Source organism: Panthera uncia, assembly GCF_023721935.1.
Source record: "Panthera uncia isolate 11264 chromosome A3 unlocalized genomic scaffold, Puncia_PCG_1.0 HiC_scaffold_11, whole genome shotgun sequence".
Classification (NCBI taxonomy): Eukaryota; Metazoa; Chordata; class Mammalia; order Carnivora; family Felidae; genus Panthera; species Panthera uncia.
Genome location: NW_026057578.1, coordinates 88,412,871 through 88,427,362, shown reverse-complemented (window position 1 = coordinate 88,427,362; position 14,492 = coordinate 88,412,871). Strand labels below are relative to the sequence as shown.

The 14,492-nt window shown below is 36.7% G+C and overlaps 1 protein-coding gene across 1 annotated transcript in view; it reads left to right on the top strand.

Annotated features, from left to right (window-relative positions):
- The window catches only part of M1AP (meiosis 1 associated protein), a 70,786-nt gene that overhangs the window by 23,711 nt on the left and 32,583 nt on the right, over positions 1-14,492 (top strand). The gene's annotated exons all lie outside the window — the stretch shown is intronic.

The window sequence follows — 14,492 nt, the reverse complement described above, 5'->3', positions numbered from 1 at the left end:
TAATAAGTAGTCAGGAAGATTATTTTCCATGGTCTTTTTGTTCTTCAATGAAAAGAAACCAACAGACTTCACTACAGTTCAGACAAGTGTTTCCAGGTGTATATATAGACCTATACATACTAAATATATATTAAGTATGTATTTACTATTCTAATGGGATCACGCTATATGTAATATTCTATAACCTTCTTTGTGTGTTGGACAGCTATCTGTGTTAGTATCTGTAGATCTGTCTTATTTTTTACTGCTGCATGATTTTTTTTGTGTGGTTGGACCATAGTTTGTTTGTTTAATCACTTATTAACAAACAATTTGGTTTGTTACACTTTGCTATTATAACCAATGCTGAATGAACAGATTTATACACAGGGCTGGCTTCATAGGTTTATGAGCACACAGTCACACAGGGCCGTGCATTCAGAAAGACCCTATGCTTAGGATTTAATGCTCTTTGGTTGCTCTCTTGAATGTCTTCATAATTTTATCTTTGGATTTATATTTTATAAGTTAAGTTTGATAGAACAATGGAGGATGTGCCAGGGGATTAGAGTCTCAGCTCACACACACCCTGCCTCCTACATCCTTCCCACCTCCCCATGATAGAGTTCTTAGTTGCCAGCTTCCCAATCCTGGTGTCCCCAGCCTGCCAGCTGACCCAGCAACCTCTGGTGCCCAGGCCCCTGCCAATAAATCCTACATAAATCACTAATAATTCTAAACTTCCCAGAACAGAAAATATTCAAACTGAGTGTTAAAGGACATGTAGAAATTAGTCATGCAGAGGAAGAAGGAAAAGGGCACTCAAAAAGGAGACCTGGGGGCATGAGAAAGCAAGGTAAATCAATTTTCAGGGAAGTGCCCATGGTTCCCTATGACTAGAGCCTGTCAGGCAGAGGCAAGAGTGAGTCTGTAAAGGTAGGCAAGGATTAGATCAAGAAAAGCCATATATGCCATTTGAAGACATTTAGATTTCATTCTAAGACAACAGAAATTTATGAAAAAATTTTAATCAGAAAGTCAAGTAGAGATTCCCAAATTATGGAGTTTAAGAGGTTCTTAACCAGTTTTAATTTAACCAATACGCAAGTTATTGTTCACCCGTCAGCGGCCCTTTCTGGCCCTTGGCCTTCTCCAAGGTTGTGCACATGGGAGGAGCCCACTGTTTTGACACCATTGATCTCTTCCTGGTCACACTTGGATAACCCGCTAATTAGGTCAAAGAGTTAGTAACTAAGGGTGTGTTTCCCCTCAAATCCTGACACATGTGGATCCTTCCAGCATCATGAGGCCATTGACATTGTTCTGGTCCAGGAGGGAGGGTACCAGCCTTAGCTGTGTGGTTTACGAACTCTCACCTACTTGGCACGCTCTGCTTTTCTCAAGCCAGTCTCCTCACTGAATGTGTTTCCCTCTCCATCTCTCCACTTATAGTAGTCTTTTCCTTTGAATTCCCTCTTCTCTCCTGAGTTCCCTCCCTTAATCTCTTCCAGCCAAATCCTCCCCCTCCCTTAAGTCCTACTTCATGCTACTGATTACTATATGGATTTTTCTCTCCTTGGACCAGTGACATCATTTGTGGTCTGTACCAAATGATTTAGCTCTTAATTATATGCCAAGGAGAATTGTTCACCATTGTTTTACTGTGTGATAATTGTGTTTTCTCATCTAATCTGTAAACTACCTCATATCTTTTCTTTTTGCATTAAACTATAATTGCCCTGGGATTAGGAATTTGTCTTACTCATTTCTATGTCCCGGTGTGTAACATATCCTAGATTATAGGAGGTATTTGTTGAATGAATTGATGACAGTGATACCTGTGGAGATGGTTCTTGGTCTGCTGAGCATCCGCTGAATCCCCATTCTCTAGTAACACCTCTACCTTCCTGGTCTCAGAGAGGACCATGACCCAAGTCAGGCCATCATAGTTCCTTAGGCCACCAGAGTCCTCCCTAGTAGGTTTTCAAGCTGAATCTGAGAGAGAAGCTCTTTTTCTTTCTCTTTGGCCATGGATATCAGGCATGGACTATGTCCTCTTCTCTCTTCAGTGACTGTATCCAGAAAGAATTTACTGTATCTCTAGTGGCACAGAGCTCAGAGTACTCTCTACATGGTGCCTTTATTTAGAATAGTTAGGGAGCAGAGCTGTATAGAAGAGCTTTTACATTTAGGAAAGATGCTTTCTGCTTTGTGTCACTGCTGATGATTCTTCCAGTAACTTCCTATTTGCTTATAAATAATACATCATTCCATAAATTACTTGTAATTCCTCTTCATGGGTTAAGTGTATGTACGGTTCATAGTTTGAAATCTTCCCAGTGTGCCTCTACTTTCCTCATAATTAATTCTTTTTATTCCATTGATGTTTATCTCATCTTGGTGTCCTTATGGAGGGATTAGCAAAAGCAACTTCTCTTATTCTCAAAAGGATGAATGCTCTGGAATAAGGTTGCCTGAGTCTTAATTACAGTTCTGTCACTCACTAGCTATGCAACTTTGGGCAAGGTACTTAGTGTCTAAGCCTTAGTTATTAATCCTGCCCTATGCAGTAGTTCTGGGGATTAAATGAGATCATGTGTGTTAATTACTTAATGTATAATAAATGTTCAGTAAAAGTTAGCTAGTCTTGTTAATATTTTTGAAAATTTTTGCACATGGGTGGTTTAATATTTCTGAGATTTGTTTTTAATGGCCAGGTCCCAAGTGGACTGTAAGGTACCTGAGGATAAGACTGTGTCTAATGCATCTTTATATCACCATGTATCATTCTGCCTGGCACATAGAAGATCCTCAATAAATGTTTCCTGAAAAAATAAGTGAATGATTGGGGGAAAAATGATTTGGGACAGGTGATAGTCACCCTCTCTGACATCAACTCAAATAGTTAGGTTCATATCTTAAACACTCATAGGTTCTCTTTGTAGCCCATGAATATCATGAATTAATTAAAATACTTCTTAAGTCTGTTTATATATATATTTTTAACTCTGGTAACGATGATCATCAATTAAATAAAAAGTGTCTATACTCCACTTTTGGAGAAGGAGACAGGTTACAGAGAAATGTTGATATTGCAGATTTGTTTAAAAAGTAACTATGAGGGGGCGCCTGGGTGGCTCAGTCGGTTGGGCGTCCGACTTCAGCTCAGGTCATGATCTTGCGGTCCGTGAGATCAAGCCCCACGTCGGGCTCTGGGCTGATGGCTCAGAGCCTAGAGCCTGCTTCCGATTCTGTGTCTCCCTCTCTCTCTGACCCTACCCCGTTCATGCTCTGTCTCTCAAGTAAATAAACGTTAAAAAAAAAAAAAAAAGTAACTATGAGAATATGTCCTTCAATTGGTCTAAATTCTGCCTCCTTTAATGCAGTCCTGCACAGTGAAAACTAATTGTAAAGATGACTCAGAGACTGCAAGGTCCAGAATCATCAAAATAACAATGAATTTAGAGATTAAGAAAGTAGGGGTGTCTGGGTGGCTCAGTTGGTCTAGTGTCCGACTTCGGTTCAGGTCATGGTCTCATGATCCATGAGTTCGAGCCCCACATTGGGCTCTGCTATCAGCGTGGAACTTGCTTCAGATCCTCTGTTCCCCTCTCTCTCTACCCCTCCCCAGCTCGTGCTCACTTGCGCTCTCTCTCTTGCTCTCTCTCTCAAAACTGAATAAACGTTAAAAAAAGGAAATGAAGAAAGTAGACTCACATTTTAAAACTTTATTAAAAAAATTTTTTAATGTTTATTCAGTTTTGAGAGAGAGACAACACAGGAATGGGGGAGGGGCAGAGAGAAGGAGACACAGAATCCAAAGCAGGCTCCAGGCTCTGAGCTGTCAGCACAGCGAGATCATGACTTGGGCCAAAGTCGGACACTTAACCGACTGAGCCGCCTAGGCGCCCCTAGATTCACATTTTAGAATGGTTTTTAATAAAATCTAAAAGGAAAAGATTAAATCACATTTGTATCAGTTAAGGTGTTCTTTTAATGTTCAGACTATAGAGCCTATTATATATTTTCTTGCAGCCACATAAGTGGTAATTCCTTTCGGCTCTTCTTGCTTGGTCTAACTTGTTCATTTTTTCTTTGTTTTAAAATGTAGCTGAAGATCCAGCCCAGCTCTCTTTGTGGTAGCTTTTATCTGGTCATTTTAACATTTTTTTTATTACAAGTTGTACAAATTTAAACATTGCGGGAGTATAATATAGATGGTTCAGAATGACCCAAAATTCTGCTCTCTCCAGAGATAACCACCATCAGCTATGTAGGGCACATTCTGCTGAATTATTGTCCTTACACATATGGACATGGACATATATGTAACATTATTATTGTTATTAATACTTTCCTAAAAATTACCTATATTCTGTCTGCATTTTTATTTTTTCATTTCTCTAATTATCCAGTAATTTTCTCCATATTGGCACATAGAGATCTAACACATTTCTTTTTAATAGCTGTGAGGCATTTTACTATATAAATTCATCACTATTTATTTAACTATCCAATTGGATTTTTACATTTTACTGAAGAACTGTGTGACTTCAACAAGTTATTTAAACTTTTTATTCCACAATTTTTTCATTTACAAAATAGGGCTAATAAGAATAACTGCCTCATAGGGTTTATATGAGGATTAAATACACCTTGTATGTAAAGCACATAGAACAGTGCCTGGCACATGTGAGCAGTAAATAAATGTTATCTGTTGATGTTAATAGTAGTAATAGAACCTTTTTGTATATGCCTTTTTACTGAGAATATTTCAAGCTCTAAAAATTTTATTGAAAAAGAAGATATGATCATAAAATAATTTTTAAATTTAAAACCATTCATAATCCCACTACCTCATTACACTGATTTTATTTTTGCACATTGTTTCTCAGTAATTGGTTTTTTTGTGTTTGTTTTTTTTTTTTAAGTAGGTCCCAGGGCCCAGCCCAGTGTGGGGCTTAAACTCAGCGCCCTGAGGTAAAGAGTCACATGCTTTGCTGACTAAGCCAGCCAGGTGCCCCTAGGTTACATTGTTACAATTCATGTATGTGGTGTTTTGTTTGTATGTAAAAAAATATCATAAAACACTTCCAACAGTTTTTGTTGCCTTTCTTTTCTGTTTATCCATTTTGTTCCTCTTTTGCTCTCAAAAGAGGACTAAGAAGTGTTGACTTATGAAATAGAGATATGAGGAGGTATACCTCTCACAGGGGAAGCTAGCAGACTTTTTTTTATCTTTACATGCCCTCTTTGCATATAAGCCAACCCTGCCCATTAGAGCAGATCCCTCATACTGGATCTTGATCATAAATTTAGGGTCTAAGAAAGCCTACCAATTCCAACAGCCAAAGATAATCCCATAAAACAGCCGTCAATGGAGGAAATAATGCTACTAGCTTGTCTCATTTTTAAGTAAGTTCTGAGCCTCAAGGAAAAGATACATGAACTAAAAGCCACATTCTCTTAACCTAACTCTGTTTATGGATCTCTAACTTCTGCTTTTTGATCATAATAATAGCAACATTTTTTAAGCACTTACTGTCCAAATACTTTCTGTTCTAAATAGTTTCCACATATTATCTTATTAATCCTCATGGATATAAATGAAGAAACTAAGACAGTTTCTTGTGCAGATTAACTTTCCCTAGGTTTCTTAGTTAAGAGATAGAGCAGGGATTCAAGTCTAAGCAGTTCAACTCCAAATCTCGCATACTTAAACCATTCTCTTTACTGCCTTAGTTGAAAAGAGCAATGGAAATAATCAACAATTCAAAAGTTGGCTCTTTGAAAAAACTGATAAACAGAGAATCCTCTGGTGAAACTAATAAAGGAAAAAGAGAAAGAAGGAAAGAGGCACAAGAAACTATGTTAGGATTCAGAAAAGAGAACATAAATGGAGATAGAACTATGAATTCAAACATTTACACAAAAATGGACACATTCCTAAAAAGGTAACAAATTTGACTCACAAATAAAAAATCGGAATGGTTTCCATAATGTACCAATTTAGATAGCTTTACAGTTAAGTTATATCAAGCTTTCAAGGAACAGATCAGTCAAATCTTACACAAACTCTTCAAGAAGTGAAAGAAGGAAGGAAAAAAAGGAGGAAGGAGGAGCAGAGTGAGGGAGGGAGAGAGGGGAAAAGAAACAAGAAAACACCCCCCAGTCTCAAAAGACACCATGTATTAAGTGATAAGATAAATTATAATTATATTTCTAACTCATATGACAAATAAAGAGTTGGTATACAGAACAAAGAACTTCTTAAACTTTTTTTAATGTTTATTTATTTTTGAGAGAGAGAGAAAGAATGCTAGCAGGGGAGGGGCAGAGAGAGACAGAGACACTGAATCAGAAGCAGGTTCCAGGCTCTGAGCTGTTACCACAGAGTATGGTGCAGATCTCAAACCCACAAAGCTGTGAGATCATGACCTGAGCTGAAGTCAGAGCTTAAGTGACTGAGCTACCCAGACGCCACAAAATAAAGAACTTTAAAAAAAAAAAATCCATATTTGAAATGAGCAAAAGATCTGAACAGGCATTTCACAGAGAAGAAAAAGTTGGTGGCAAATTAACATAAAAAAATTTCTTACCCTCATTAGTAAGCAGCAAAATACAAATTGAAATGATATACCATATTATGCTCACTAGTTTGCAAAAAATTAAGAAGTCTCACTATAGTGTTGACAATAGCAGAGCAGTAGAAACTCTCATACACTGATAGAGTGTAAATTGGTACACAGCTTGTCATTCTGTTGTAAAGTAACATTCACAATATCCTATAATCCAGCAATTCTGTTCCTAGAAGAATATCTCCAAAAATTTCTACAAATGTGTACCATTTGTACACATACAGGAATGTGAATATTGACATTATTCAAAAAGCCCCCAAATTAGAAGCCACTCAAATGTCCGTTGAATGAGGAATGAATAAATATTACAAGGTATATTCACAAAATGGAATATCATACAGTTATGAAAATGAATGAACCACAGCTACATACAATGTGGATGAATCTTCTCAATATTGAGAAAACAGATAACAAAGATATATGATACCTCTTTATAAAGCTCAATCAAAATTAAGTAATAAAGGATTTGTTTAAAACAATAAAAGTACTTTTAAAAGGAAAGGAATGATAAACAAAATTCAGTGTGGCAAGGTGTCCCTTGGAGGAGATCAGAAAAAAGCATGCAGATATCTTGGTAGTAGTGTTGATGTTCTACATCTTAAGTAGAACAAGGATTCATGAGTATTCCTTGTGCCGTTACGCTTGTAGCTTAAATATGTGTTGCATATGTTCATTTGCATATAGTAAAAATCTTATAATAGCTTTCTAAAGAATGGCTAAGTAATAAATATGCCAAAATTTAAATGGCTAGTATGATCAATGCACTTTGGCATCAAGAAGGCATCTGTCCAGATTGACAGCAGTGCACTCGCTTGGGTATGTTAGTCTTTCAGTCAGTTACAAATCAACCTAATGATGCTGTCAGCCAGCCTGTATTTCTCAGCCTTGTACACGAGGATATCAGGTTCTCTTTCTAAATGCTCACAAACCATCTGGTTAATATTTCCTCTAGACTTTGCTAGGGATCAATGTCAGCTCTTTTGGAAAGGTATTTTATCCATATGTGTTCTCAGGAAACACCAAATGTTAACAACCCAAACAGAAGATAAAGATTCATTGCTACCTAAAGGATTCCAGAAAAAAAGTAAAAACAAAAAAAGCCTATCTTATGCTTCATGCTTCAGTGCAGTTGTCAAACTCCACATATGGATTGTTTTCCCCTTTCAGCATCTTGGAAAATGGACCAGAAAATGCAGCTCTTCATCGAGTCTGTCTTTGATAACCACATTAAAGTCATTTCCCTGTGTGTTAAGACTAAATTAGAACCATTATTGTATTTATTACCTAAAGATTTTTAACACAGAGAGACATCTGCTTATTTCATTAATGGGAGCCATGGTCTCAGAAAATGTCAGTTCTTCCCTTTTTTTAAATTGAATTAAATAATTTTTTTTAGAGTTCAGAAAATCTAAAGTTGTTTGAAAATAAAGATTTAAAAAAATTTTCCTCACCAAGTTCATAAAGGAATAACTTACACATTGTACATTGCATCCATTCAAAGTGTACAATTCAGTGAGTTTTGACAGTTGTATAAGCCCACAAATCATCACCCCAATTGAAATACAGAACATATCTATCATGCCTAAAAGATTCCTTATGCCCCTTTACACTCCTTTCCTCCCTCATTTCCGTAGAATATACCACTGATGTGCTTTTTGTCTATAGATTAGTTTGCATTCTATACAAATAGAATCATACAGTACATACTTTTATGTCTGACTTCTTTCTTTCAGATTTTGAGACTAATCCATGTTGTTGTTTATACCAGTAGTTTCTTTTTATTGCTGACTAGTAGTATATTGTACAAATATGCCGCATTTTGTTTAACCATTCACCTGGTAATGGGCATTTTTGCTGTTTCAGTTTTTGACTGTTGGGACTAAAGCTGTTGCAAATATCCATAAACAAATCTTTATATGGATATGTTTTTATTTTTCTTAGGTCTTACTGTGCTTATGGCTCATCTTTTTTCATCCATTTGTTTCAACCCATTTGTGTCTCTATACTTAAAGTTTATCTCTTATAGACAGTATGTAATTGGGTTTTGCTTTTTATCCATTCTGCTAATCTCGGCCTTTTATTTGGACTATATACTCCATTAACATTTACCCTAAGTATTGATATGGTTGCATTTAGGTATACTGTTTTATTTTTTGTTTGTCTTCTCGGGGTTTTCTTCACCTTTCCCCTGCTTTCCCGCTTTTTTTAGATTATTACTTTTAGATCGCTTCTCAGCCTTTTGGCTAAGATCAAGTGTAGATTATTACTTTTAGAATTCTATTTTATCTGTTGTCATTTAACTATCCTTCCGTGCATTACTTTTTAGTGGCTGCTCTAGGGATTATATGTCCTTAACTTGTCACAGTCTACTCAGAGTCAATATACTACCATTTCACGTAAAACATAGAAGCCTCAAGATTACAATACTTTAGGGGTGCCTGACTGGCTCAGGCAGTGGAGCATGTGACTCTTGATCTCAGGGTTGTGAGTTTGAGTCCCATGCTGGGTGTAGAGGTCACTTAAAAGAATAATAAAATAGGGGCACCTGGGTGGCTCAATTGGTTAAGTGTCTGACTTCAGCTCAGGTCATGATCTCATGGTTTGTGAGTTTGAGCCCCACGTTGGGCTCTATGCTGACAGCTAGCTCAGAGCCTGAAGCCTGTCTTCAGATGCTGTGTCTCCCTCTCTCTCTGTCCCTCCCCTGTTCATGCTCTCTCTCCCCCTCAAAAATAAATAAAACATTAAAAAAATTTTAATAATAAAATAAAATAATTGTGATACTTTACATAAAATGTAGAAATCTTACAGGGATTAAAGGATATTTTTTAACTTTTCTGCAGCCTGCTTAGAATTAATATAGTACCATTTCATGTAAAATATAGAAACCTTGCAACTATATAGACACACAGACACTGTCTTTTATGTTGTAGTTGTCATGTGTGTTACGTATACATTATAAATTACACAAGACAGTATCATAAATTTTGCTTTAAACAATCATGTGTATTCTAAAGAACCTAAGAGAAAAAAGTCTTTTATGTTACCTTTTCCAGTGTTCTTCATTCATTCCTGAAGATCCAAGTTTCCTTTGGATATCATGTCCTAAAGGTCAAAGAATTTTAATATTTCTTGTAGCTAGTTCTGATGGTGACACATTCTCTTAGTTTGTTATTTATCTGAAAGTGCATATTTCACCTTTATTCTTTAAGAGTATTTTCTTGTATATAGAATTATGGGTTGACAGGTTATTTTTTCTTTCAGCATGTTAAAAATGTCGTTCCACTGTCTTTTGGCCTTCCCTGGTTTCTGATTAAAAGTTTCAGTCATTAAATCACCTTCCTCTGTATAGAAAGGATCATTTATCTGGCAGCTTTCAAGAATTTTCTCTTTATGTTTGTTTTACAATGATGTGACCAGGCACAGATTTCTTATTTAGGGTTCACTGAGCTGCTTGAATCTATAGTCATTCTGTGCCCAATTCCAGTGTGTGGGGGCAATTTCCCACAAAAGCAGTTTTCCTACACCAGCTGGATGTCCTACAGCTTAACTCAACTCTAGCACTATCCAGAGATAGCATCAGATCCACAAATTAAGGGCTCTGTCCCACAATAATTTCGCACCTGCACACATGTGCACACATGCACATGCACACACCAGATACCGCTTACAAGTCCAGGTTGTCACCTATGCTTCTGACTGATCAGCTATAAATCAGAGGTTCCAATGACCACCTCCTTGGATTTGATTAATTTGCTAGAGTGGCTCATAGAACTCAGAGAAACATTTTACTTACTAGATTACCATTTTATTATAAAAGGGTAGAACTCAGGAACAGCCCAATAAAAGAAATGCATAGAACAAACTGTGTGAAAAGAGAATCAGAGCTTCCATGCCCTCTCCCAGTACCCCACTCTCCCCAAATCTCCTCGTGTTCATTAACCCAGAAGCTCTCTGAACCATGTCCTTTTAGGGGGTTTTATGGGGAATTCATTGTATAGGCACAAGTGATTAAATCATTGGTCGTTGGTAATTGATTCAACTTCCAGGTCCCTTTCCCCTCCCCAGAGGCCACTATGTGGAACTGAAAGTTCCAACCACTTAATCACATGATTGACTCCTCTGGCAACTGGACCCCATCCTTAGGTGCTTTCCAAAAGTTGCCTCATTAATACAACAAAAGATACCTTTATTGCTGTCATCACTTAGGAAATTCCAAAGAGTTTAGGAGCTCTGTGCCAGAAACAGGACAAAGACCAAATATATCTTTCTTATTATAAGTTACAGTATCACAACCTATATATAAATTTATATCCTTGACTCAATGTGGGAAATTTTCTGCCATCATCTCTTCAGGTATATTTACCATCTCATTCCCCTTTGTCTCTTTTTCTGGGACTCCAATTACCCACGTGTTAAACATTTTAAAATTGCTTTACAGTTTTCCAAGCCTCTGTGGTTGGTTTTGTTTTGTTCAAACTTTTTTCTTTCTCTTTTTCAGATTATCTCCATTGACCTATCTTTAAATTCACGGCCTCTCATCTCTTATCTCCACTCTGCTTTTAAGCCCATGCAGTGAATTTTTTTTATTCAATATTGTATTTTTCAGTTCTAAAATTTTTATATTATTCTTTTTTATATTTTCTATTTCCCTGTTGATATTTCCTATCTTTGCATTTATTATGAACATATTTTCCACTCATTTAGCATAATTATAATTTATTATATAATTATATAATTATGCTGCTTTAAAGTCTGATAAATCTGATAGCTTTCTCATCTCAGTGTTTGCTTCTGTTGGTTGTATTTTCCTTTGAAACTGGGTCACGTTTTCTGATCTTCGTATGCCAAAAACATTTGGGTTGTATTTTGTGAATGTTGTTATAGGGACTCTGGATTCTACTATATAACTCTGAAAAGTAATTGTTTTGGTAATTAACTTTGTTAGATTCAAACTGTAATCTGTCATGGCTTGCAGTAGTCAGGGACTCAGATATCATTTGCATTAACACTAAACTATGAGCTGCTTTCAGTTTGCCCCATACATGTGTAGTGCAAGGGTCAGCAAGATGCCTGGACTGAGTTTTAAACACACAATTTTGGGTTCTCTGGCTCCCTCCTTTCTTGGATTTTTCCTCACTTTCTGGAGTCTCTGTTTGCCCCAGGCTCCTTCCCCTGGTAAGGCCAGTGAAAGACAGAGGCCTTTCTATTAAGGTTTTAGCTACTATGCTAAGGTAACACTGAGGTCACCCTCAGGGGAACCCATTCTTTGCTGGTCACTTACTCCCAAGTTTCAATTCCTCTCTGAAATACGCTTTTGTTCAATCTCCACAGCCCTCAGCTGTTAGTTTTTTACTACACACACACACACACACACACACACACACACGTATATATATGTGTATATAAAAATGTGTGTGTATATAATCTATATCTAGAGTTTATAGCTGTTATTTAGAGGAAAATCAGTTTGTAAGGTATTAGAACCCAACCAGTCGGGAAGTCCCCATTCACTGTTGATCAGTTTGGTTCTTTCTTTTTACCTCCTCTTCTATCTTCCATTCACTTCAGTAAGCTCAAGTGCTCCATCATTTCTCTCTGTCTTTATGAGACTATAACTTAAAAGAAGTTCTTCTGATTAAATCCCAACTCATCTCTCCACCTCCTTTCTCCTTCTCATCCTTTAGCACCTACAGATGCACATACTACCCCAGCTTTACTTGCCAAATGACCTTTCTTATTTCCACCCAGCCTTGGACAATCTGGCCACTTCCCCACCTGAAATTGGCCCCATCATATACCTAGCACTGGAGCATTAGTTAGCATAATACAAGGATTGATTGGGGACAGAAATAGACCCAAGTACAGATGTAAATATAGTATAAGATAAAGGTAGCCTCTCAAATTACAAGAGCAAAAATGGACTTGTTCCAGAAGTGGTGCTGGGGCAACTGGCTAACCATCTAGAAAGTATTCCAAGTGGACCAGGGACCTAAATGTAAAGAATGATATTTAAAGAGTAGTAAAAGGAAACACTGATATATTCCTTTATAATCTTAGAATAGAGAAAGTTTCTCTACCTATGACTCAAAATCCAGTATAGTATTTTTTTAACTACATAAAAATTAACTGTATAAAAACAAAAATATAGCAAAATAAAAATATGGCATGGCAAAAGCCACCAGAAGCAAAGTCAAAAGACAACTTAAAAACTAGGTCAGAGTATTTGCAATTTGAATCGGGGGGTGGGGGGCGGGGGGGCGGGGTGTAGAGAGGAAGAACTAATATCTCTAATATAAAAAGAACACTTAAAAACTTAGGGAAAAAAAAGACAAAAACCCTACAGAAAAAATGGACAAAAGACATGAGCAGATAATTCAAAAGATATTTTAAAATGGCCCTTAAACATATGAAAATATTTTCAACATCACTCATAGTTACAAAAATGAAAATTAAGATCACACTGACATACTACTTCCCACCTGTTTAAAAAAAGTATGAGAACACATTCTGTTGGTGAGGCTACCCATCCATACATTGCTGGTAGAATGCACAGTGGCACAACCCTTTTGGAGAGGTATTTGGCAATATCTAACAAAATGATATGTGCATTTACCTTTTGTTTGTTTGCATTTTTTTGTTGCTGTGGATTCATTTATTGAAATTTTTAAAATTTTAGTCTCTTTTTAAGTTTTTATTTAAATTCCAGTTAGTTAACACACAGTGTAATATTAGTTTCAGGTGTACAATTTAATGACTCAACACTTCATACATCATCCGCTGCTCATCACAAGTGCACTCCTTAAACCTCATCACCTATTTAACCCATCCCCCCACCCATCTCCTCTCCAGTAACCATCAGTTTGTTCTCTATAGTTTAGAGTCTGTTTCTTGGTTTGCCTCTCTCTTTTTTTACCCTATGCTTGTTTGTTTTGTTTCTTAAATTACACATATGAGTGAAATCATATGGTATTTGTCTTTCTCTGACTGATTTATTTCACTTAGCATAATACTGTCTAGCTCCATCCACATCATTGCAAATGGCAAGATTTCATTCTTTTTGATGTTTGAGTAATATTCCATTTTATATATATAGCCCATCTTTACCTGTTCATCAGTTGATGGACATTTGGACTGTATCCATAACTTGGCTATTGTAGATAATGATGCTATAAACATCAGGGTGAACATATCCCTTTGAATTAGTATTTTGTATTCTTTGGATAAGTACCTAGTAGTACAATTGCTGGATCATAGGGTTTAGTTCTATTTTTAACTCTTTGAGAAACCTCCATTGCTCTGGAGAGCAACTCTCCAGAGTTGCTGCACCAGTTTGTATTTCTACCAATGGTGCATGAAGATTCCTCTTTCCCCACATCCTCAACAACACCTATTGTTTCCTGTGTTGTTGATTTTAGCCATTCTGACAGGTGTGAGATGATATCTTATTGTACGTTTGATTTGCATGTCCCTGATGATAAGTGATGTCGAGCATCTTTTCATGCGTCTGTTGGCCATGTGTATGTCTTCTTTGTAAAAATGTCTATTCATGTCTTCTGCCCACTGTATAATTGGATTATTCAGTTTTGGGGCATGTGCATTTACTCACCACTCCCATTTCTAGAAATACAATACCCTGAAGATGTACACTTCCAATAGCACAAAAATCCATACATATATGAAGGATCGCAAAGCTGTCACACAGTCTGTCTAGATATGCTTTATGATTTTTTGGGTCTCTGTGTCTTTTTTTGCATATAAATTTTTTTAATATTTATTTTTTTTTGAGAGAGAGACAGAGACAGAGACAGAGCACAAGTGGGGGAGGGGCAGAGAGAGAGAGGGAGACACAGAATCTGAAACAGGCTCCAGGCTCTG